The following is a 27,499-nucleotide window of genomic DNA, read 5'->3' on the forward strand; positions in this document are numbered from 1 at the left end:
TGTTCTGCACTGGACAATCTGATACAGTTATGTTTTGCCCTGGACAATTTCATATTGAATTGATTTGCTGGTTCAGAGCAGAAATATAGCACCTATTCTTCATCAGACCAAGGATATCCATGTTCGTAGTGATGGAAGAGGTGAAATCAATACAACCGAAATTGATCATCCAATCATTGAATCCTGTCCTGCACCTCCAATGTAGGTCCACCCTGCCAATAAATTCACATGCAAACCACTAGTATTACTATCTAATGACAGTACAAAAAGAGTAGCAAGATAGTAGCAAACCATGTACCTTCATAATGAACAACTCATAGTGCCACCAATTGGATATAAAGGTTTGGAAAAAAACATGCTCCTAATGTTGAACCAGTTGGACTTTTTGTGCAGTTCCACTAAAATCGAGCATCCCTGTTTGCATAGATATTGAAAGTGTGATTACTCTAGAAGTGGCACTAGTTGAAGCATAGACTCACAAATATAAGCATTCCAATTTCATAATGGGAAAAGGTAGCAAGACTGTTTCTAACCACCTGTTTGAAGGAATAAATAAAGCAACAACGGCTGATGTCAGGAAGGCATACATAGTTTTTTCTGAAAAACTAAGCCATTCCTGACCTTTCCTCTTCTTTTAAGCAAATTTTGTGCAGTTCTACTAAAATAAAATGCCATCACCGCCTTGACAATTCAGTGACACTGTACAAAAGGAAATGACTTAACATTACATCATGATGTCAGGTATGTAGTCGACAGGCATTAGAGACAAACATACAGACCTCCTTTGATAACATAATGAACATTAATTTTAACAAAGGTGTGACTAGATTTATCGGGATAATTTGAGTGAACTCTACACCCTTTATTCCTTAATATAAGACGTTTTCGCGGTTTAATTTAAAGTACCCAAACGTCTAGTATTTAGAAAAACAGGTAGTAGTTTTCTTGAGCACATATCTGGGAAAGCTTGCCACACTTTATTTATGTCCATACGCTAATGCAACACCATTCGAATACTACAAATATACACTAATCCAGTGGCTAGTGCAACAGTAGAGTAGTTAGTTTATTACAGGGTACAGTACAGTGGTTTTACTGAACAGATTTCAATAAACTCTAGCACTGGAAGGTTTCTATAAGACTTAACAATACAAAATGTAAAGGTAACAAGTTTCAGCATTGCTATACTAGCTCTGCATGAGCATTAAACCAAATACAAAAGTCTGAAGGTAACTAGCATTATTAACTAATGACAGTATAAAAAAATTGCAAACCATGTACCTCCAAGGTAAATATCATTTCGAACTCGGGGGGACCTTAAAAATTGTTATCCCAATCTTGATAATCGATCAAACATAAAAACTTGATCGAACGAATCAAGAGAACAGCCGGAGGAGGAGGTGCCCACTCTTGACCTTTCCTCTTGTCTTCATAATTGTCTGTGCGGTTTAAACAAAATAAAATGACATCAGCGCCTTGGCATTTTGGTGACACTGCACAAAAAAATAACTTATCTCATGAAAGTGAGGTATGTAATCTATAAGCATTAACAGTGCAAAAATCTGAAGGTAGTAACAAGTTTCATCGTTGGTATACTGGTTGTGCAACAGCATTAGAATGCCTTAGCTAAAAAATCTTTAATACATCCACAATCAACAGCTAACCCTAAAATAATCCAGTGACATTAAATGGCATTGCTTAAATTTATCGGTGGCATTAGATTGAGAGCGGCATTAGTTAAATGTGGCATCACTTTAGCAGTAGCATTGCTTGACTTGACTGCTGGCGTTATACTAACAGCAAAAAAAAGTGGCAATAAGAGCATGGGAGGCCCATTCGGACAGTGGGCGCTCCAGTACGATGTACCTCCATGGACGCAGAGTGGTGAGGAGGTATGGTTGCCCAGAGCAACAAATATCCAGGCAGCATATGTGGATTACGTCCCATTTTTGCTCTCTTTAGCCACTTTTTTCCTATGCGAGGACAACAAACTGATCGACCTGGTCATTCTCTATTGCGTTGTCATGCCTTTCTACCCTTCTTCAACCAAGAGACATGAGACTCGTTCCTTAGCTACTGATTTTCCCCTTTTCAACCTAGATGCGTGTTCGATGCCTACTCTCTTGGACAGTACAGTCTCCCTTCCTTTCCTTATTCAACCCTGACATGGATTAGTCTGCAAGAAGTAGGGTTTCCTTTAATAGTGCAAATTATGGTTTCGTTTGCATGGCCAGCATACCAGAGGATAGCAAATTGGGAAGATGGTGGAGTGGAAAAAGATCCACATGCAACGATGTGGCAGATCGGGCAATAGAACAAGGTTATGGTTCAAAAAGAGGTAGCATACCTGAGGGTTGGCGGGAAGTGGCTTCTCTCGTGGTCGTCATCCTCCACACACAATACGGCGGCGAGCTTGGGGACGGAGGCCATCCCGCGCGGGCGCTAGGTCTGAGAGGACGGCCTTGTCGTCAGTGCGTGACCTCGCTCGCCGACGACGAGTGCGTCAACATTGCACGTCCTTTTCTTCCCCGGCGGATCTGTGACCACCAATGAGGAGGGAGAGAGGGGCCGTCTTTTTTAGATCTGGAGATAGGGTGGTAGTGTGAGAAGCAAGTGGGTAGCCCTTAGCAAGAAAGCCCTCAAGCTCCAGCCTATATATCTTTTTTATACTACTAGTACTGGAGGTGGAGTAGTGGTAGAGTAGTTTATATTGTCTCTGCGTACAGTACTAGTTAGTCGTGCTTCAAAACTGATCGGCACGCCATTAAAAAAATAAAGGTCGATAACTAATGTGGCACCTCGGGCCAACGCGGCCAAATCGCATTTTGCACGAGAAATTACACACCATGTTTCTTTGACATGTGGTCCCATTCCAACATATCAGTGAGACGACGGCGAGTAGTAGGAGTATTTCTGAACGAGCGTGTAGGCCGGGGCGCCTCTTCGTGAACCGTGGCAAACTCGCAACCGTCCACCGACTCTTCGCCTTTCCCTCTCGATTTGGAACTGCTGTCGCACGCTCTTCCTCTCCCTCCTCCATTTTCCTTCAGCCCTTCACCCTTTCTTCGGCCATTGTTCGATCGTCTTCTCCATGGAGGGAACAGGCCGGAAACGACCCCGTTATTCTTGCCCCGATCTGAAAGATGACGTGGTGGAGGAACTCATTGATCGGTGCGACGTCATCACCTCGGCTAGCATGGCAGGTACGTTCAAGCCCATTCTCGACTCAACTAATAACATCATTACAAAGAACCCAAGAGTCAAGGAGCGGTTTGATCTCCCCTATCTTCTTCGCCGTGACCCTGATGATGACTGGCGTCGGCACGACGGAGGCCTCGCCCTGTGCAAGTTGATGCCGCTTGATAATGATACGTATGATGTTAAGATGCCATCGCTTGAGGGCAAGGCTTGGGCGGGCGCAAATGGAGATTGGGTTGTTTACATTGGGTCCAACTGCGAGTGGGAACTTGTGAATGTGTACACTCGTCACTGGGTTCCACTTCCAAAAATCTCAGCACACTGCCCAGAGGTTGAGCACACCGGTAATGTACGCATGTTCAAATACGATCATGGTGACTGTATTCTATGGAAGATAGCAATTTGTGGAGTTCCCAACCGCTCTTGGAATTACAGCAACTATGATGTTGTTGCTATCTTCGACAAGCTTGTTGCCGTCCTTGATGGTTTCACTCGATGGATATTGCTCAAAATCAGTTTCTGTACACGGATGAGTACTGTGATGCAATTCAATACGAGCGCCTTGTGTTTGCTGCCACCACTCGTGGCACTGTTTTTGCATGGCATCCTCATAGTTTCGGTAAGTTTGTCTTCCACCGTAATTATAATTGTTTCATCCACATGCATGCGGGTTAGCAAGTTTCCCTTTACTAATTAACCTTCTTCTTGTGTTTCCAAGGTCCTATGAACATCCCACCACCTATACTTGAAAAAAATTATAACCAAGGGGGAGATGACGATGGTGATGATCACGAGCATGAGGACGAGCAGCGCCCATATACTCTGTGGCGCCTGGCAACTAATTCCGATGGATCACCTCTTCTTGTGTGTATACAGCCCACTGATGATGTTACTGCTAAGGAAGCAGGTGTCTCCCATGGTCGCACTCTCCGGACCTATTCCAACACCCATTGCATGGTATTCGGGGTGGATACTAGTGTGCTAGCGCCAACTCCTTCTCCATGGTATAGAATTGATAGTCTTGGAGAAAACTCGCTCTTCCTTGGACAAAACTATCTGATGATGGTGAAAGGCGATCCAACTGTTGTTGACACATTTATGAGAAGCAACTGTGTCTATACCTCGGACATTTGTGTGGTTCCCTACCCTTGTAGGGATATAGTAGGCCGCTTCATCCTGGATGATCAGTCCTGCGTTGGTTTCCAGATCGACAATCGATGGCCTGTCCCAGATAATCACTTGTGGTTCAAAGCAAGCGTTTCCAACGCCGAGGAATGGTTGAGTTGAAGTTCATTTCATTGCTTGTTATTTGTTGTGTGGTGAAAACTTTAGTATTTATAATGTATCCTCGTTGTCGATGTGGGTTGATAACCTGTTGTATGTAATAAAATGATATGTGTGTGATAAACTTACTAAATTTATGAATGGCTTTCGAGTCGCTTCTCTAAGTGAGTGGTGCGACGAGGCAAAAATATATTTTCCGAATACATAATTGTACGTGCATTGTAACAGGTTATCGGATGAGGCCAATCAACAATAGTAGTACACTATTTGTAATAGCTTCAGATGCTTCGCGCGTCGGGCGGGTGTTTTTACTGTATCCATATGTTAATGTGTTCATTGTACGTAACCTGCACCTCGAATCCTCGATACTAGTACTATATAGTAGGAGTAAGTAGTAGGGAGTAGTAGGGTGGCATGGGCCAGAACAAGCATTCACGTCCAGGAGTACGGCACACGCTACCACCACGACATCCATCTGACACCATATTATTTCTTGGAGTCCGTGCTAGAGCAATCTCTTCAACCTCGTCGTTTCTCTAAGTTCAGCCATCACGCGGCGGGCGAGGTGGGGGTTTGCCGATAGTCGGTTTCCTTAACTGCGTTCCCACTTGTAAGGCCAACTCCAACGCACGACCCCAAACGCACCTCCATTTTGCACAGACTCCAACGATAATTTTGACTAGAAAAGCAAGACCAAAGAAAACAAGAACCACAAGAATACATTTTACTACTCCTGTAAGTTGGATTAGTGCCTTCTCAACGCATTCATTGTTGATCTGCGGAGGCTCGATCTTGCGTCTGTGCTAGCTAAAAGTGATGTAACATCTACTAAATTGCGCTCTATCAATATATGGATGTACTCTTCTTCCCAATACAAAAACTTGCATCCATTCTACTCCCTCTGTTGCACAATACATGCCTTCTATTTGTCAAAATATATATGTATCTAGACATGTCTTAGTATATAGGTACATCCATTTTTGGACAAATGGAAGTCAAGTATTTTGGAACGGAGGGAGTACATAATAAAAATTTACGTTAGCACCACTAGTTTAATCCGAGAGCAGAACCGAAGATTTATTCAGGTTCTTCCTCCTTTTGCTGACACGTGGGACATCCAGCATCCAGGTCGTGTCATGAAAGAAAATAGAGTGGTAGTTGAAGCCATGAGATGTGCATCTTGGGTTAAACTGTAAATAGAATCTTACTACTCTTGAGTAACTCCAAAAGCGGGCACCGAAGATCTTTATTGGATTTGTTTTTCATCACCAGCACGTCGAGGTGAAAGATGTGCAGGTTCAGTGGGTCCTATTGCGTTTTCACTAACATGTGGGGCCGCATGTGAGCAAACAGACGATGGGCTCCGCGCGTCCGCTGGCTGGCTGAGAAGAGAGATAGAGGAGGGCTGAGCACAGACTGCAGGAAATTTGTTCTACGTACCTCGATATAGGCTCGATATAATGGGGTGGCATGGGCCATAACTCAGTAGCATTCACGTCTAGCAGTACGGCACACGCCACCCACACGAGTCCCATCCGACACCAATTTTCTTAGAGTCCGTGCTACAGCCATCTCTTCTCCCACCTGTTTTCTCAGCCATCGCGCGGTGGGCGGGGTGGGGGTTTGCCGACAGTCGGTTTGCTCAACCGCGGTCCCACTTGTAAGTGAAAATGCAACACCGCACGCATTCCCGCTTGAGTGGCGTGCCGGACCAACCGTGTGGGGGTGCGACGCGAACACGGCAGGCTTTTCCTTTTGAACTCGTAACTTGTAAAATTTGGTTCTGCTCCATGGCGCGACCGATAGATAGAAAATAACGATTTTTCCTAGAGTAATGAGAAGTTTGGTTATGGCGCCATTCATGCATGGAGTACGTACGAAAATTATGAAGTTGATGTGAAAGGTAAGATAATTACTGTAGTATCATATACTACTACATGGATTTGACGGAAAGATAAAAATACATACGGATCCATCAACATTCAACGACATCCTCACGCCTTAGTGCGTCGGGTCACCAACCGACGTGTGATGAGCAGCGGCGTTGGAGGAGAGCTCAACATGCTTCTGAATAGTGCCATCCAAGGATGCCCTGCGCTCCAAGAAGGCCAGTGTCCTATCGTCCTCCTCTTGCATGTAGTAGTCCTTGTGGACGATTTGCGCATAGACGTGGGTGATTATGTCGGTGGTGTCTTGCTGCGCCAGGCGATGTGCGGCGAGCGCGACCTCGAGGTGGACATTCTCCAGCGCGACGGCGGGCAGTCGCAGGGCCACCAATGCATCGAAGAGGTTGTTACCATAGTGGCCGTTGAGGGTGGCGGGCATCGCAGAGCCTGGGCGTGTCGGCTGGAGGCTTATGTCAAAGTCGTCCGCAAGCTTCTTGACGACGGTGAACTTGTCGAGGAAACCAACGAGGATCTCATCGAACAAGGAGATGAAGTTCTCGTCCAAGCGGCCCCTCGCCCTGGCAGCCTAAGCAATACTACCTGGAGACGTTCCTCGGTGCCGGTGGACGTGGTAGTACTCCTAAATCCAGACGGTGGTGCTACTAGTACTAGTAGTAGTACTACCAATGTAGTAGTAGGAGTACTAGCACTGTACTACCCGTTGGTCAAATTATTACGTGCTGCTCCTCACAGTGAAGTGACAAGACCCTGCGCCGGAGATGACACCTTAGTATAGGCGCCGTGTTCGGCATACCATAGTCAGCCTCACCGTCTGCAGTCACTATCATCATGGCTGTAGAGCTAGCATGCTTACGACTAGCCCTGTTCGACATAATTTCCCATGCGTATATGCCCGTGCATTGCACGAAACACCAAGATTGGGCGTGGACGGCTCCGGCAGCGGCCATCGTGCCAGATTTTTCCACGGCCTTCTACTCCTAGATGTGTACACGTGTGCTGGTGTGTGTTGTGTGCTGGGTGTGCGCGAGTGCGTCCTTCTGTGCATGCCGACGCGCAGTGGTGAATTGTGCGCGAGTGCGTCCTTCGCGCGCAAGAAGTTTGTCCTCAATGCGCCCTCAATTTACTAGCGTGCGGGGTGCTACCCCGAGTGGTTTCAACTTTGTTTACTTCACCGCATGTCAGATGGGCATCTAGTTTACTTATTTTCACCCACGGCCACATGGGCCAGCACACGAAGATACAGAACACGAGCTGACAAGGCAGCATGTGGATTGGTTGACCGGTCAACTAAACAATATATGGAGCTATACGCTGACACAGTGAGCGTATAATCCGACGGTATAGAGAGTTCGAGTGAGAGGGGAGGCCCGTGAGAGATAGTAGAGAGAGAGAAAGAGCTACTCCCTCCGTTTGATAATGTAGTTCCAACATTTTTTTAAGTCAAACTTTTGAAACTTTGACCAAGTTTATAAAGAAATTACTTATATCTACAATACCAAAGATAAATGATTGTATGAGGTAAGTAAATGTTGTGATTAATCTAATGATCGTTCCAGATGTAAATGTTTTTCTCCACATATACCTGGTCAAACGTTTCTAAGGATTGACTTTTCAAAACATCCATATGCTTATGGACGTGACAGAGTCCCTAACAAGAGAGAGAGAGAGAGAGAGAGAGAGAGAGAGAGAGAAAGAGAGACAGAGAGAGAGAGAGAGTGAAAAAAGTGTGTGTGCGTGTGTGAAAGAGACATGGACAACACACGATAAAAGTAGAGAAAAGCGTGTGTGTCTTATGCAAACATATCACACATGCATCTTCGACAACGGAGGCAAGGTGAGGAGATAGTGTGTGGTTGTTTGGAACCGAGAGAGCAAGACCCCTAGCACGTGGCCAAGAGGGGTCTGACAAAAAAGGGAGAGAGGTCGAGAGAGACATACGGAGAAAATGCAGACATGGGGAGGAGAGAGTGTATGTTTGTCATAGAGAGATCCCCTGGAGATCGTGATGGGACTACATGGGTGGGATATCGAGTGACAAGGTGTGTGTGCGATAGAAGATGCCCCGAGAGATATCGAGATAGACGTATGGATGGAAGGAGACAATACGTGTGTTCATGTTGGCTAGTAAGAGATAGTCATACTTAGGAGGGGGAGTGCTTGCACCTATGATGGATTGAGGGATTATGGTACTTAGGGGGGTGCGTGTCACATGGAGAGAGAACAAGGGCGGAGAGTGTTGGATGGGTCTATATGTATAGCGCGAGCGAGACATGTGTATGTGTGAACCAGAGAGATATAAGGCCAGTTTGGCTTGCGTCCTGAGCATCTTTTGCCTGGCCTGGGGTTGTGGCTGGATTTCATGCACGCTTGTTTGGTTGCTACCCTATGAAAAAGAAAGCCCGCCTCATGGGTTCCCTTGCACTTTAATTAGCCTGGCTGAACTCCAGACACTGCAAGTAGCCTGGCCCAGGCGACCGATTTCGAACGCATGGTCGTGCCTGGTCATGTGGCCACGAGGCTAACAGCAACATGGATGGATATTAGCATTAAATAATTGATGCATGGATTGATTGACGGGACGTTGATGCTTTGCCTGGCCCTAGCATGAACCAAACGCTTCAGCACCACACAAGCCTGGCCAGGCAGAAATATTTTACATCTCACGTCCACACCAGGCAGTACCGGCCATCAAGGCATGAGGGTCAGGTCACGAACCAAAATGACCAATAAAGTTTGAGATAGATTGAGGAGCCCTGATAAGGCTGAGTGGTGCGTCAGATAGCTGAGAGGGGGAAAGAGATATTCCATCCGCTCGATAATGCAGTGCATGTAAATTTTTTAGAAGTCAAACTTTGGAAACTTTGATCAGGTTTACGCAAATGTTATTTATATCTACAATACCAAAGATACATCATACAAAACTACATCTCATGGTGAATCTAATGGCATATGTTTGCCATACTAGATGTAATTCTTTTTCTCCACGTACGTGGTCAAACTTTGTGATGTTTGACTTTTCAATAAATCTATATGCTATGGACCAAGGAGAGTGCCTCAGTCGAGACAGATCAAGTGCGTGTGAAGGAGAATGAGTAAGTGTGCAAAAAGAGTATGTGTGTGAAAGAGAAAGTGACAACAAATGATAAATTAGAGAGAGTGAGTGTTTTTTCGTTTGTTATGCGAACATATCACGCATGCATCTCCGAGATGGAAAAGCGAGACGAGGAGATACACGAAGATAGCTGGCGTGTGATTGTTTGCAACGGAGAGAGACACCCCTGTATACATGTCCAATAGAGGTGTGGCCAACAAGGAACAAAGGTCGAGAGGGACACATGGATGGCATGGACGCATGAGGAGGGAGAGAGGGTGTGTTTGTGATAGAGAGACCCCGTTGAGATCGTGAGGGGACTATATGGGTGGGAGATCGAGGGAGTGCGTGCGCGATAGAAAGATGCCCCGAGAGAAATCGAGATAGACCATGCACATGTTTGTGATGGAGACTGAGATTAGCTAGTCATATACATATAGGGGGGACTGCGTGTGCCTACAATTGAGTGAGAGACCATCATACTTGGCTAGCTGGGCATGAGATTGTGTGTGTGCGCGTGTGAGATGGAGAGAGAACGAGGGGGAGAGATAGAGTTTTAGATGGGCCTATCGAGTGCGAGTGAGATATGCATGTGTATGTGTGACCCGGGTGGATGGAGAGTTTGAGAGAGGGGGGAAGAGCTCCGAGACGACATAGTGGTGCATGAGAGAGTTACAGGCAAAGAGCCAAGGAATCTGTGTGCGTACGATGAGTGCACCCAAGATATCTAGCTTGGACTAGCTAGAGTGACTTTCAACATGTTCATGGAGTACTATAATACTGTACAACATGCTACTCGATTGAGGTGTTCAATTTTGGATTTAGTTCACTATTTTGACCTACTGAACGAGCTATTTCATTGAATCAAGATATTTCATTTTGGGTTTGATTCGCGTTTTTGAGTGGGTCAACTATTTGTCATATAGTAAATCAATAGCAATGAGCATGTAAAAACACATTACTCCCGAGCATCATCTCTCCATCTAAAAAAGAAGTGGCAAGCTAATATTTCAAAATTTGATCCGAATCGACTTGGTAAGGTAGACGTGGATGCTCGTTCTCCCAAAATTTGAACGAACCGTTAAACATCCTCTCTGCTCAGTGGAATTCGCCCGAGCAAATAAATGGGAGACGCGAAATTACCGTCCTATGTGGGACACGCATCAATTGGCCCGTTGTACATCGAGGGTAGGTTCGTAACTTCATCCAAGCGCGCCTTCTCCTCGGCCGAAATGACATGTGCTGAATAATTCATAAACCATGGTCGGCAAAACACGCTCTCCTCGCCCAAAATAGCTCGCGCCCACTATTTCAAAACACACTCTCCTCGCCCGAAATCGCTCGCGCCCACTATAGTTCAAAACACGCCCTCCTCGCCCGAAATCGCTCCCGCCCAGAGAAGCAAAGTTACTCTACTATCCCCGACCCTCGGTACACACACCCAAGCCGAGAAGCCTATAGGCAAGGGTAGAACTGTAACTCCCCCTCACATTTCAGACAAATGTGTCCGTAAGACATGGTTCCACTCCCCTCCCAATTTCCCCCGCCCGCCCCCATTCATACCTCGTGGGCGCCAAATCACCTTCTCCCCGGGAAGCTCCCTTCTCCCGAGCCGTGAAACCTCAGCCCCACCTCCATGGCGCCCCCCACCGCACCAATTTCACAGTCGCCCTCCTCCCTAATGCCGGAGACGTTGTCCATTTGTCGTCATGCACCGGGCCGTGTGCCTCTTACTCCGTGTTGCTGGTGCTGCCTCGACGACGGCCACGTGAACCGTACCGGAGCCGATTCACCCTCGCCGTTGTTCACGGCGCCGGAGCGGCTCCAACTTTGGATCCGTCCAGAGTCCTGGCGCTGCTTCGGCGTAGCCGTCGACCGTCGCGACATCGCTCTTTCCCTGCCGCCGGTCGCCACCGCAACCGCGCCGGCCTCACCGACTCAGAAGCTGGACCTGCCTACTTCACCATCCTGCCAGATAGGTCGCACCCTCATCTCAAATCACTTTATTTAGGCGTCAGTTGTCTGAATTTTTATTCTGGGCCAATCGATTTGCAATGGGAAGCAGAACCCCTCGAGGCGGCAGAGCTCCTAGGCTACCGATTGGCTGGTGTCTAACGTAAGGGTGTGGGGCCGCAAAGTTCGCCGCGGAAGCAGCGCTTAGATGGCTATCTTTTAGAGTTGCGTGGGTTGAAGGTACTGCCGCCGCCGGATCTGGATGACGGGGAGTCTTTGTGGATTGGCTCGGGGGCGGCACAACCACGACAGTGCGGTGGGGCGGGGAGCGGGGTTTTGGCCGGGGCCACAGATGGCGGAGGCAGGCTGCTCTGCTGTTGGTCGCTGGCTCTTCGGGGAAGATTCCGAACAGTGTCAGTCGGGAGGCACAAGATGGCTAGCCATCCGTCGTAGATCGGACAGTACCAAAATAAAATAAAATCGTGTGACCCCAATTTAGTATTCAGTCAACAGACGTGTGACCACTCTCGTACCTTGCTGTTGATCTCTTAGTGTATTTCTTCAGATCAAAGAGATATGTCGTTCTTAACATTATGCATTATCTGCATCTTCAGACACACCATCTTCCGACTCACCGCAGCTACTCCAACAAGGGAAGCATACACCAAAAGGGAGCTATAGTCCCCACTCAACAGTTCCCTGCATCGAATGCGTGTGCCCGACATGCACTGCCACAACAACTGCTGGGCCATCCACAAGTCAGCACATGATGCTCACTCCTATGGATGGCAGCCAGATAGGTTGTACCCTCATCTTACTTGTGTGCAACATTTATGGCTTTGTTATTCATCTAAGCATGGAAAATAGATCATCACATTTCACTGTATATTCATGCTGATCTCTTACGGGTCTTGTTCCGGAGTTAACATTGTTCCATAGTTCAGCTAAGATACTTGTTCTTTAGGTAACACTGTTCCATAGTTATCATCCATCAGCCAATGCTATCCCACAGGCTGGTGATTATAGTATTATACCACTTCTAGTATTTCGTATGTTGTTCTTTAATACTTTTGTGTGCCATCTAGTTAATCTCGAGTACAAACGATACATATTCTGTAGCTTTCATCTATGTTCTCCCTTTAGTTTATGAGACCTGTTGCTGCTAGTTAACCCCAGTCCTACTATTTATGTCATCTCCTACAGGCACTCATTACATAAATCTAACTACTAGTTGTCTTCCATGCATGTCAGATATAATTGCACAAACTGATATATCCACAAGAACCTCACGGAGCAACGTAAAGGCCAATAAACTTGATGTCAATGATACCCAATATGATGGAACATGTAAAGGCAGTTCTCCAGAAGACTTGCAGAAAGATGATGAATCCTCTTCACCCCACAAGGTCCATGCTCTAACTTGGCCTGTGATATGGGTACAACATGCATATAATGTCCTGGAGTGTATCTACTCTGTTGCAATGCCATGTGCTTAGCATGCTGATCATGCATGTAAATATGTCATGCCTTCCTTTTTTCAGTACCTATTCCATTCATGATAACATGTTTTCAAATTTAAGTACTGTCATTCTACTCTATCGCAATGCCATCTGCTTAATTTGGATATCATGCTTCTGAATATCTTATGCATTGTTATTCATCAGTATGTACTTCATCTGTCTACCATACCATGTTTTTTACATTGAAGTGTTGTTCTAGTGCTCTGTTGCAATGCCATCTTATTTTCCCAATCATACACATGTATGTTGCCTTAGTTATTTCTGTATGTATTCCGCTAGCATACAATTTTACATTCAACTAGTGTTTTTTTTGCTGTGTTGTCCTGTCGTATCCCTAGCTCTTACACCATACTCCCTCCGTCCGGATTACATGTTGCCAAACTTGTTAAAAAGGGATGTATCTAGAACTGAAATACACCTAGACCCATCCATTTTTTCCGGATGGAGGGAATACATGTCAATATGTCATGCCTTTCTATTCTTCAGTACCTATTCCATCTCTCTGCTGCCGCATGTTTTATAATTAAAGCACCATTCTTCTATACAAGGCATGCAAGGGGAAGACGACTATGTTAGAATCTGAAGGGTGACAAACAAGGCCTTTGCAAAAGATCCAAACGCCAGGAGATAATAAACCAACTCCGGTTTTTAAAGATACTGCTCTAGCACAGAGAAACCCAACTCCTACTGATGATAAGCAGATTCCAGTGGCCAAAGAACTAGTCCGCTCCAGTCCAGCAAAAATATGTCAACTCAATCTAAGAAGCGTGTGTGTATCCTTGCATCATGAAATTTTATAGCATGCTTATCATATTTTCTACATGTTTCTTACCCATCTCTCTTTTAGAAAATAAGCTTAACAGATAGAAGATTTTCTGCAATGGTATCGTTTATGAGGAAAGATTCTTGCAGGAATTCTCTATGCTCCAATGTAGATGTAAGTACCTATTGTATATCACTATATTTTTACATCAGCATGTATTTTGTTAATCGGCATGCATCCAACCTTTATATAATCTAAATTTAGTTGTAGCAAAATGTATGATTAAAGGCCACAATGTTGATTTTTGCAAGGAAAACTGCCTGGTAGTTTTGCATCCTGAGCTGCATGAGTGTACTATCTCATATTAGTGGGTTTGAATACTTTGGTTCTACAGTGGGTTTTTTAGTGTTTTTTTTTACTGTGTTGTCCTAACATATCCCTAGCTCTTACATCATACTCCCTCCGTCCGGATTAAATGTCGCAGAAATGGATAAAACTGGATGTATCTAGAACTGAAATACGCCTAGACCCATCCATTTATTTCCGGATGGAGTGAATGCATGTCAATATGTCATGCCTTTCTATTCTTCAATACCTATTCCATCTCTGGTGTAGCATGTTTTATAACTGAATCACCATTCTTCTATATAAGGCATGCAAGGGGAAGATGGCTATGTTAGAATCTGAAGGGTTACAAACCAGGTCTTTGCAAAAGATCCAAACGCCAGGAGATAATAAACAACTCCATTTTTCATAGATACTGCTCCAGCACAGAGAAACCCAACTCCCACTGATAATAAGCAGATTCCAGTGGCCAAAGAACTAGTCCGCTCCAGTCCAGCAAAAGAATGTCAACTCCATTCTAAGAAGCGTGTGTGTATCCTCGCATCATGAAATTTTATAGCATTCTGATCATATTTTCTACATGTTTCTTACCCGTCTCTCTTTTAGAAAATAAGGTTAAACAATACAAGACTTCCTCCATTGGGATCGTATTCGAGGAAAATATCTTGTGGGAATTCTCTGTGCTCCAATGCTGATGTAAGTACCTGTTGTATATCACTATATTTTTAGATCAACATGTATTTTGTTAATCGGCCTGAATCTAACCTTTATTTGATCTAAAATTAGTTGTAGCAAAATGTTAAAGGCACCAATGCTGATTTTTGTAAGGAAAACTGCCTGGTAGTTTTGCGTACTGAGCTGCATGAATGTGCTATCTCATATCACACACATCACTGAATTGTAGTGCTTCTCTGGTTGCCCATTCATTCATTGTGTCAATGTTGCTTTCGATTACCTTACCTGGCTGATGATAGTTGTGCCATATTGTGTTAATTTGGTGTAGGCTAGTTGCCCAAACATTCGTTGTGTCAATGTTGCTTTCCTATTATCTGACTTGGCCAATGATAGCAATGCTAGTGTGTTAATTTTGTGCAGGCTACTGAAGATAAGAAGACAAACTCTGAAAACAGCAAGGCAACCCCATTGTTTCTTTCCAGTAAATCTAGGCCAGGTAATATGGCAATAACTCATGATTAATCTGTTTGGTTCCTGTCATAATTTATGTTATGACGCAGTTGTCAAGACACTCTCCACTATCAATAATACAAGCCTGCCAAAATCGCCATCTGAATCTGTTCAGTATCCTCTGTCTCGAATGCGATGGAATAAATGTATGTTTGTGAACCAATTAATGGCTGAAGCAATGATGGAAATGGTGGATGAATCAAAGGTGCAGAGTCGTGCGACACAACAACTGATCAATGTTTACAGAGACAGTGTGGCAAAGCAGCAAGAACTTGCCCACATGCTTATGGGCGTCATCTGTGTTGAGGTTGCAGATTGTGACGTTGTAGATGGTTAGGTTCTGCTCATTTATTTGCACTGGCATCAATCTTTGATTGCCCAGTGGATGTAATTTCCTGTAATATATTCTGGATGTGCAACGTTATTCCTTGTATGTCGTACCTTTGCTCGTCGTAATGGGCTCAAATTATCTAATTTGGCCTAAATACATGAACGAACTTTAGTGGGCCCATTAAGTTAATGGGCCGTTACTAGGCCAAAAGTTAATGGTCGGCCCTCTTACCTCCCGGGTCGTTAACAGGCCGACATCGAAGCAGGCAACAAGTGGCCCCAATTTATTTCACGGGCCGTTAACAGGCCATTAGTAAGTTTGGGCTACATATGGCCCAACTATACTGTAGGCCTTTAGCAGGCCGAAAGACACAGCAGGCTTGTATTGGACCATGAAGAGCATGGGCCGCTAAGAGGCCGAAAGTCAGGTCGTATTGTAAAGGACCCAACTGTGTTGTGGGCCTTTAGCAGGCCGAAAGAGAAACCAGGCTGGTATTGGACCATGAAGGGCATGGGCCGTTAATAGGCCAAAACAAAGGTCCGACTACAAATGGCCCAACTCATTTATGGTCCGTTAACAGGCCGAAAGGCACACAGAGCCGGGAATTGGCCCAACACTTAAATGGGTAGCTAAAAGGCCAAAACTCAGGTCCGACTACAATTGGCCCAACTGATTTATGGGCCGTCAATAGGCTGAAAGTGACATCGGGCCAGAAATTGGCCCAACACTTAAATGGGCCGCTAAAAGGCCGAAACTCAGGTCCGACTACAAATGGCCCATCAGATTTATGGGCTGTCAATAGGCTGAAAGACACACCGGGCCGGAAATTAGCCCAACATTTAAATGGGTCGCTAAAAGGCCGAAAGATGTACATCCTGAAAATTGGCCCATCCATTAAATGGGTCGTTAACAGGCCAAAATCTCATCGGGCCGATATTGAGCCCAAATATATAGCGGGCTGTTAACGGGCTCGAACTGATGATGGGCTGCAATGGTGTCAAATCTTTAACGGGCCGAATTGGCACATCTCGTATGGGCCATGGGCTTAAATGGACCTGACACAAGTAGGCCTTATATGGGCCGGCCTACTAATTTTTACTGGGCCGGCCTTTTTCACCGGAATGGGCCACTATTGGGCCGTGCCACGTGTCAACCTATCATAGGCGCCTCCTGTCCAATGAGTGGATGACATCTGTCCCAACGATGAGCCGACACGTGTTTCCTCTAGCCAATGATGATTTTACACGTGGAAAATCCCCATTGGTCGGGGCTGTTAACGGGATATCAGATCCAAAACCCGACCCGATAGCTTAACGGTGTTCCGTTACAGTGGATGCCACGTGTCGATCACCCTTGACGAAAGCACTTCTGTGACGCGCGATTTATCATCATGGAAGTGGACACTTCCATGATGATAATTTCGGTAATGTCATGGAACACTTCTACGACAGCACAGGTATGACTATCTTGATTCTGTCATAAATTTGTCATGGATGTACATGCATGACAAAAAAAGCGACCTACTGTGACAAACACGTATCATCACGGAAGTGTATTTTTTTTGTAGTGAACTCTCCTATGAAGCTCTGCTGGATTGGAGTTCGTGGGACGTCATCGAGCTGAACATGCGCTGAACTCAGAGGTGCCGTACATGCGGTACTTGGATTGGTCGGATCATGAAGACATACGACTACATCAACCACGTTCTCATAACGCTTCCGCTTACGGTCTACGAGGGTACGTGGACGATACTCTTCTCTCTCGTTGCGATGCATCACCATGATCTTGCGTGTGCATAGGAAATTTTTTGAAATTACTACGATCCCCAACAGTGGTATCAGAGCTAGGTTTATGCGTAGATGTTATATGCACGAGTAGACCACAAGTGAGTTGTGGGCGATACAAGTCATGCTGCTTACCAGCATGTCATACTTTGTTTCGGCGGTATTGTTGGATGAAGCAGCCCAGACCGACATTACGCGTACGCTTACGCGAGAGTGGTTCTACCGACGTGCTTTGCACACAGGTGGCTGGCGGGTGTCAGTTTCTCCAACTTTAGTTGAACCGAGTGTGACTACGCCCGGTCCTTGTTGAAGGTTAAAACAGCACTAACTTGACGAAATATCGTTGTGGTTTTGATGCATAGGTAAGAACGATTCTTGCTCAGCCTGTAGCAGCCATGTAAAACTTGCAACAACAAAGTAGAGGATGTCGAACTTGTTTTTGCAGGGCATGTTGTGATGTGATATGGTCAAGGCATGATACTATATTTTATTGTATGAGATGATCATGTTTTGTAACGGAGTTATCGGCAACTGGCAGGAGCAATATGGTTGTCGCTTGATACGTCTCTGTCATATCTACTTTTCCAAACACTTTTGCCCTTGTTTTGGACTCTAACTTGCATGATTTCAATGGAACTAACCCGGACTGACGCTGTTTTCAGCAGAATTGCCATGGTGTTATTTTTGTGCAGAAATAAAAGTTCTCGGAATGACCTAAAAATCAATGGAGAAATAAAAAATACTGGAAGAAAGATCCATGTCAGGGGGCCCACAACCTGTCCACGAGGGTGGGGGCGCGCTCTACCCCCTGGGCGTGCCCCCTGCCTTGTGGGCCCCCTGACGCTCCACCGACCTCAACCTTGACTCCATATATTCACTTTCGGGGAGAAAAAATCAGAGAGAAGGATTCATCGTGTTTTACGATACAGAGCCGCCGCCAAGCCCTAAACTCTCTCGGGAGGGCTGATCTGGATTCCGTTCGGGGCTCCAGAGAGGGGAATCCGTCGCCATCGTCATCATCAACCTTCCTCCATCACCAATTTCATGATGCTCACCACCGTGCGTGAGTAATTCCATCGTAGGCTTGCTGGACGGTGATGGGTTGGATGAGATTTATCATGTAATCAAGTTAGTTTTGTTAGGGTTTGATCCCTAGTATCCACTATGTTCTGAGGTTGATGTTGCTATGACTTTGCTATGCCTAATGCTTGTCACTAGGGTCCGAGTGCCACGATTTCAGATCTGAACCTATTATGTTTTCATCAATATATGAGAGTTTTTGATCCTATCTTGCAAGTCTATAGTCACCTACTATGTGTTATTATCCGGCAACCCTGAAGTGACAATAATCGGACCACTCCAAGTGATGACCGTAGTTTGAGGAGTTCATGTATTCACTATGTGTTAATGCTTTGGTCCGGTACTCTATTAAAAGGAGGCCTTAATATCCCTTAGTCTCCAATAGGACCCCGCTGCCACGGGAGAGTAGGACAAAAGATGTCATGCAAGTTCTTTTCCATAAGCACGTATGACTATATTCGGAATACATGCCTACATTACATTGATAAACTGGAGCTAGTTCTGTGTCACCCTAGGTTATGAATGTTACATGATCGATCGCATCCGGCATAATTCTCCATCACCGATCCAATGCCTACGAGCTTTTCACATATATTTCTTCGCTTATTTACTTTTCCATTGCTATTGTTACAATCACTACAAAACCCAAAAATATTACTTTTGCTACCGTTACTTTTGCCACCATTACCACTACTATCATATTACTTTGCTACTAAATACCTTGCTGTAGATATTAAGTTTCCGGGTGTGGTTGAATTCACAACTCAGCTGCTAATACTTGAGAATATTCTTTGGCTCCCCTTGTGTCGAATCAATAAATTTGGGTTGAATACTCTACCCTCGAAAACTGTCGCGATCCCCTATACTTGTGGTTATCAAGACTATTTTCTGGTGCCGTTGCCGGGGAGCATAGCTCTATTCTTTGAGTCACTTGGGATTTATATCTACTTATCATTATGAAGAACTTGAAAGATCAAAGAACCAAGATTTTTCCCTCAACTACGAGGGGAGGTAAGGAACTACCATCTAGCTCTGCACTTGATTCACCTTCTGTTTTGAGTAAACTTGTGACACCTAAACCTGCTTCTGCTATTAATTCTGATATGTCGCATGTTATTGATGATGCCACTTCTGCTTTGCATGATACTTATGATGAAACTACTTCTATGCTTGATACTACTGTGCCACTTGGTGAATTTCTTGATGAACAACTTGCTAGGGCTAGTGAGAATGAAATTATTGAAACTGATAATATTGATGAAAGTGATGATGAGGATTCTCCCCCTAGATATGAATTGCATGTTGTTCCTTAGGGTTATGTTATGGATGAAGAAACTGCTAGAGACTTTCTTGCGTGCAATGATAGAAGTGATCTTAAGAAACTATTGGCTAAGCTTAAAGAAAAATCTCTGAATGCTAGAATGAAATATGATCCTGCTTATGCTACTTCACCTATCTTTATTACTGATAAGGATTATGATTTCTCTGTTGATCCTGATATAATTACTTTGGTTGAATCTGATCCTTTCTATGGCTATGAATCTGAAACTGTTGTGGCACATCTTACTAAATTAAATGATATAGCTACCCTGTTCAGTAATGATGAGAAAACTCGCTATTATTATATCCTTAAATTATTTCTGTTCTCATTAAAGGGTGATGCTAAGATATGGTTTAATTCTCTTGATCCTGGTTGTGTGCATAGTCCCTAGGATATGATTTACTACTTCTCTGCTAAATATTTCCCCGCTCATAAGAAACAAGCTGCTTTAAGGGAAGTATACAATTTTGTGCAAATTTAAGAAGAGAGTCTCCCACAAGCTTGGGGGAGGCTTCTCTGATTACTTAATGCTTTGCCTGATCATCCTCTCAAGAAAAATGAAATACTTGATATCTTTTATAATGGACTAACCGATGCTTCCAGAGATTACCTGGATAGTTGTGCCGGTTGTGTTTTCAGGGAAAGAACTGTTGATCAAGCTGAAATTCTATTGAATAATATGTTGACTAATGATAATAATTGGACACTTCCTGAACCAACTCCTAAGCCAACTCCTAAGAAAAGGGGTATTCTATTTTTCAGTCCTAAAGATATGCAAGAGGCAAAGAAATCTATGAAAGAAAAAGGTATTAAAGCTGAAGTCTTAAGAATTTACCTCCTATTGAAGAAATACATGGTCTTAATTTGCCGCCTATTGAAGAAATACATGGTCTTGATAACCCGACACAGGTAGTAAAGGTAAATTCTCTCCATAGATATGATAAAGTTGAAATCCCTCCTGCTAAGTTTGCTAGCCAATGTTTGGATCAATTTGATAACTTTATGGTTAAGCAAGAAGACTTTAATGCTTATGTTGGTAGACAATAGAAACATATGCTTACATGATTGAACACTTGAGTGATTATATGGCTAATGTTAAAGGTGAACTTAAACTTATTAGTAAACATGCTTCTATGGTTACCACTCAAGTAGAACAAGTACTTAAAGCTCAGAATGATTTGCTCAATGGATTGAATAGTAAAAATAATGACTTTGTTGTTAGAGTTGCAACTAGAGGAGGTAAAGTGACCCAGGAACCTTTGTATCCTGAGGGCCATCCTAAGAGAATTGAGCAAGATTCTCAGAGGGCTAATGCAGATGCACCTAGTCCTTCTAAAAGGAAGAAAAAGAAAAATGATAGGACTTTGCATGCTTCTAGTGAACCTGTTGTAGACACACCTGAGAATCCCAATGATATTTCTATTTCTGATGCTGAAACACAAGCTGGTAATGAACATGAACCTAGTGATAATGTTAATGATGATGTTCATATTGATGCTCAACCCAGTAATGACAATGATGTAGAGATTGAAACTGCTGTTGAGCTTGATAATCAATGTTATGATAAGAGAGACTTTGTTGATAGGAAGCACGGTAAAGAAAGAGAACCATGGGTTCAGAAACACATGCCCTTTCCTCCTAATCCATCCAAGAAAAAGGATGATGAGGATTCGCTTTGCTGAAATGATTAGACCTATCTTTTTGTGTATGTGTTTGACTGACATGCTTAAAATGAATCCTTATGCTAAATATATGAAGGAAATTGTTACAAATAAGAGAAAGATACCGGAAGCTGAAATTTCCACCATGCTTTCTAATTATACTTTTAAGGGTGGAATACCAAAGAAACTTGGAGATCCAGGAGTACCAACTATACCATGCTCCATTAAAAGAAACTATGTTAAAACTGCTTTGTGTGATCTTGGAGCCGGTGTTAGTGTTATGCCTCTCTCTTTATATCGTAGACTCGATTTGAATAAGTTGACACCTACTGAAATATCTTTGCAAATGACTAATAAATCAACTGCTATACATGTCGGTATTTGTGAGGATGTGCCTGTTGTGGTTGCAAATGCTACTATTTTAACAGACTTTGTTATTCTTGATATTCCCGAGGACGATAGTATGTCTATTATTATTGGAAGACCCTTTTTGAATACTGCAGGGGCTGTTATTGATTGCACCAAAGGCAATGTCATTTTTCATGTTAATGGTAATGAGCATACGGTACACTTTCCGAGGAAACAACCTCAAGTCCACAGTATCAATTCTATTGGAAAAATTTCAACAATTACTATTGTAGGTTTTGAATTTCCTCTTCCTACTATCAAGAAGAAATATGATATTCTTATTGTTGGGGACATGCATATCCCCATTGAGGTAACCTGGTGTTATTCGAAAATTCTCTGGTTTCATGCAATTCAGAATGAGTTTGTTAACAAGACTTGATCAACCTTGTTAGTGGATTCCTTTTGATGAGCATGAGATGGATGAAGTTAGAAGGCACAACTCTCTGTACCCTCTTTTTTACTTTCTGTTATTTATATTAAATAAAGCAAAAATAGTATTTTTCTGTCTGTTTTCTGAATTACCAATGCAATAAAAAATACCCCGAAAATAAAAGTTCTCGAAATGCCCTGAAAATTAAATATGATTTTTTTCTAGAATATTTGAGAATATCTGGCACTGAGAACACAACAGGGGGAGCAAGCACCTGGCCACGAGGGTCCAGGGCGCGCCCCCTGCCTCATGGGCCCATGGTGGCTCCCCTCCACTTATTCCAGCCACCACACACTCCTTCTTCCTCCCAAAAAAATCACTAACCAGCTCAAGCACGAGTTCTAGCTCATCTTGCTACCATTTTCGATCTCCTTGCTCCTTGCTCAAAGCTCCATTCACAAAACTGCTTTGGGGGATTGTTCTTCGGTATGTGACTCCTCCAATGGTCCAATTAGTTTTTGTTCTAGTGCTTTATTAATTGCAATTTTTTTCTGCTTAGGTGACCCTGTTCTTGAGCTTGCATGTCAAATTTATATGGTCAAAAGTAGTTTTAATGCATGATATAGCCTCTGGGCACTTGTAGGAGTAGTTGCTATCAATTTTGTTGAGTTTGGTTCACTTTTATTTTGAGTTACTAGAAATTTCAGAAATTTTTCAGAGGAAGAAATATGTTTAGGAAAATGTACCAAGTGGTTCTTCAAGGAAGTAAGGACCCAGACCCACAATACGCAATGCGGGCGAGGAACCACCAAGAGACGCTCAAGTGCGGCCTTGTGAATGGCCGTCAGAGGATTTCATGATCCAAGAAGGAATTAAAGAGGAATTTGATGCATATGTGCGTAATGCTGATTTGGAAAGCTTCAAGGCAGATAAGTGCCGTCAATACCTCTATTTAACTGATTCATTTGTGAGAAGGTTTAAATTCTCATCATCACGCAATTCTAAAACTGTCCTGATTGATCTTTATGATAAATCTTATACCATGGACTTAGAAGATTTTAACACTGCTTGTACACTCCCTCAGTGGGGTGATGTTAGTGAACCTCGCAAATCTGAATTTAGAGATTTTCTTGCTAGTATAACCGTGGGAGAGTCTAGAGATATAACACAAGCTACCATAGGGAGCATTCATTTTCCTGCTATACATTATGTTGCTCTCTTCATAGGTAGGTGTATCAATGGTAAGGATGAAGCATGTCACATGTGTGTCCCTGATCTCACTGTTCTCAGGAGTGTTGTATTAGGAGATAAACATTATAATTTGGGAGCCATTGTTGCACGTAGGTTGCATAATAATCGTCTTCATGGATATTCCTTTGGTGGAATTTATGCAACTCGTATAGCTAACTTTCTTGAGATACCCATACGTGGAGATGATATTGAGTTGCATCCTTCTTATTTAGATTATGAGGCTCTGGTTCGTCATCAGTTTGTTGAGAGGAACGATCAGTTCCTCCAGTACCGACTAATCTTTGACAGACAACGCACCTATCACATCGCCCTCCCTGCTCCTACTTTCTTTGACTTTCAGGCAAAGGGGCGATATTTTATAACCAGGGAGGAGGCGACCGAGTACGAGAGGAGGGCCGAGACAGCTCGCCTCCAAGCTGCAGCTCATCAGGTAATTGCCGCCGCATCTCAGTACGACCCCAACTACAACTTTGGATATCCGTCAGGACAACCGTGGCCATAGACCAACTTAGGCCAAAAGCCTAAGCTTGAGAGAGTATGTATTTCTCACCGACATTACATTCATGTTCACACACTCATGCTAGTTGTCGGTGTTTATACTTTTTCATTGTAATATCCATGCTAGTTTATTTTCCTTTTTATGCTTTCTTCTTGTGTGTTTGATAAACCTTAATAAAAAACAAAAAAAATTAGTTGTAGCTTTTTAGCTAGTTTACTTTTCATGTTGTAGTAGTAGTAATTAAAAAGAAAACCCAAAAAGATTTCTCGTTCTTCTTTTGCTTGTTGGGAGCTTTCCCGTGTAAATAGTTTTATTTCTTTTCTTGTTCTTTGGGGGTCGAGAGGAGAAGAACATAATGAAAATGTTGAGTGGCTCTTATATGCATTATTGTTGATCTAACAAAGAGCCCATATTACCTTGTCTTCTCTCTTGAATTGAATGCTTGCAGATTCCAGCTTAGTCCAATGCACGTGCACTATTATTATTATCCACACTATTCGGTCGTGCAAGTGAAAGGCAATAATGATGATTATATGATGAGCTTATTGAGATGAGAAAAGTTGGTATGAACTCGACCTCTCTTGTTTTTGTAAATATGATTGGTTCATCGTTCCTGATTCAGCCTATTATGAAAGAAACATGTTTGCGATGACAATTAGAGATTATAGTTGCTTATGCCATGCTTAATTAGCTAGGAGCTTATAATGGTTTACCTTTGCGTGCCAACATGTTATTAAAATGGTTGTGATGTGGTATGATAGGGTGGTATCCTCTTTTGAACGATTCGAGTGGCTTGACTTGGCACATGTTCACGCATGTAGTTGAAACAAAATCAACATAGCCTCTAAGATATTTATGTTCATGGTGCATTATATCCTACTCATGCTTGCATTCGGTGTTGATTAATTTTAATGCATGTTCATGACTGTTGTCGCTCTCTAGATGGTCGCTTCCCAGTCTTTTTCTAGCCTTCACCTGTACTAAGCGGGAATACTGCTTGTGCATCCAAATCCATAAACCCCAAAGTTATTCCATATGAGTCCACCATACCTACCTATATACGGTATCTACCTGCCGTTCCAAGTAAATTTGTATGTGCCAAACTCTAAACCTTCAAATAAACATTCTGTTTTGTATGCTCGAATAGCTCAGGAATCAACTAGGGCTGTCTGTATCTTCCATGCTAGGCGGGTTATTCTCAAGAGGAGTGGACTCCGCTCCTCACTCACGAGAAAAGGGCTGGTCACCGGGATTCCCAATCCCATGATTTATGCAAATCAAATCAAAATAACTGTAAACAAAACTCCCCCGGGACTCTTGTTAGTTGGAGGCACTCGTTGTTTCGAGCAAACCATGGATTGATGCTTGTGGGTGGAGGGGGAGTATAAACTTTACCATTCTGTTTGGGAACCGCCTATAATGTGTGTAGCATGGAAGATATCGAGATATATCGGTTATTATGTTTACAATTAAAGTATACCGCTCAAAATATAATTCATATCTATTTCAACACCGAGCTCTGGCACCTCTACTAATCCATGCTTCCCTCTGCGAAGGGCCTATCCATTTACTTTTATGTTGAGTCATCATCCTCTTATAAAAAAGCACCAGTTTGAGAGCACCGCTGTCATTTGCATCCATTACTATTAGTTTACATTGAGTATGACTTGACTGGATCTCTTTTACCATGAATTACAATGTCTAGTCAGTCCTTGATCTTTAAAGGTGCTCTGCATTTATGTTTTGCAGTCTTAGAAAGGGCTAGCGAGATACCATCTTGTCATATCATATTATGATTGTTTTCAGAAAGTGTTTTCATCCGAGATTTATTATTATTGCTCGCTAGTTGATTATGTCATTGATATGAGTAAACATGAGACCTAAATGTTATTGTGAATATGGTTAGTTCATAATCTTTGCTGAAAACTTGAATGCTGGCTTTACATATTTACAACAACAAGAGCAAACAGAGTTTGTAAAAGTTTTTCTTTATCACTTTCAGTTTATCAACTGAATTTCTTGAGGACAAGCAAAGGTTTAAGCTTGGGGGAGTTGATACGTCTCCGTTGTATCTACTTTTCCAAACACTTTTACCCTTGTTTTGGACTCTAACTTGCATGATTTGAATGGAACTAACCCAGACTGACGTTTTTTCAGCAGAATTGCCATGGTGTTATTTTTGTGCAGAAATAAAAGTTCTCTGAATGACCTGAAAATCAACGGAGAATTATTTTGGAATATATAAAAAAATACTGGAAGAAAGATCCACGTCAGGGGGGCCACCACCTGTCCACGAGGGTGGGGGCGCGCCCTACCCCCTGGGCATGCCCCCTGCCTCGTGGGCCCCCTGACGCTCCACCGACCTCAACCTTGACTCCATATATTCACTTTCGGGGAGAAAAAATCAGAGAGAAGGATTCATCATGTTTTACGATATGGAGCCGCCGCCAAGCCCTAAACTCTCTCGGGTGGGCTGTTCTGGAGTCCGTTCGGGGCTCCGGAGAGGGGAATCCGTCGCCATCGGCATCATCAACCTTCCTCCATCACCAATTTCATGATGCTCACCGCCATGTGTGAGTAATTCCGTCGTAGGCTTGCTGGACGATGATGGGTTGGATGAGTTTTATCATGTAATCGAGTTAGTTTTGTTAGGGTTTGATCCCTAGTATCCACTATGTTCTGAGATTGATGTTTCTATGATTTTGCTATGCCTAATGCTTGTTACTAGGGCCCGAGTGCAATGATTTCGGATCTGAACCTATTATGTTTTCATCAATATATGAGAGTTCTTGATCCTATCTTGCAAGTCTATAGTCACCTACTATGTGTTATGATCCGGCAACCCCGAAGTGACAATAATCAGGACCACTCCCGGTGATGACCGTAGTTTGAGGAGTTCATGTATTCACTATGTGTTAATGCTTTGGTCTGGTACTCTATTAAAAGGGGGCCTTAATATCCCTTAGTCTCCAATAGGACCCCGCTGCCACGGGAGGGTAGGACAAAAGATGCCATGCAAGTTTTTTTCCATAAGCACATATGACTATATTCGGAATACATGCCTACATTACATTGATGAACTAGAGCTAGTTCTGTGTCACCCTAGGTTATGACTGTTACATGATCGATCGCATCCGGCATAATTCTCCATCACCGATCCAATGCATACGAGCTTTTCATATATTGTTCTTCGCTTATTTACTTTTCCGTTGCTATTGTTACAATCACTACAAAACCCAAAAATATTACTTTTGCTACTGTTACTTTTGCCACCGTTACCACTACTATCATATTACTTTGCTACTAAATACCTTGCTGCAGATATTAAGTTTCCAGGTGTGATTGAATTGAAAACTCAGCTGCTAATACTTGAGAATATTCTTTGGCTCCCCTTGTGTCGAATCAATAAATTTGGGTTGAATACTCTACCCTCGAAAACTGTTGCGATCCCCTATACTTGTGGGTTATCATTGCTTTATTGTATGCAATGCAATCGCCCTGTAATTGCTTTACTTTATCACTAAACGGTAGCGATAGTCATAGAAGCA

Source organism: Triticum urartu, chromosome 7 (assembly GCF_003073215.2).
Source record: "Triticum urartu cultivar G1812 chromosome 7, Tu2.1, whole genome shotgun sequence".
NCBI classification, from domain to species: Eukaryota; Viridiplantae; Streptophyta; class Magnoliopsida; order Poales; family Poaceae; genus Triticum; species Triticum urartu.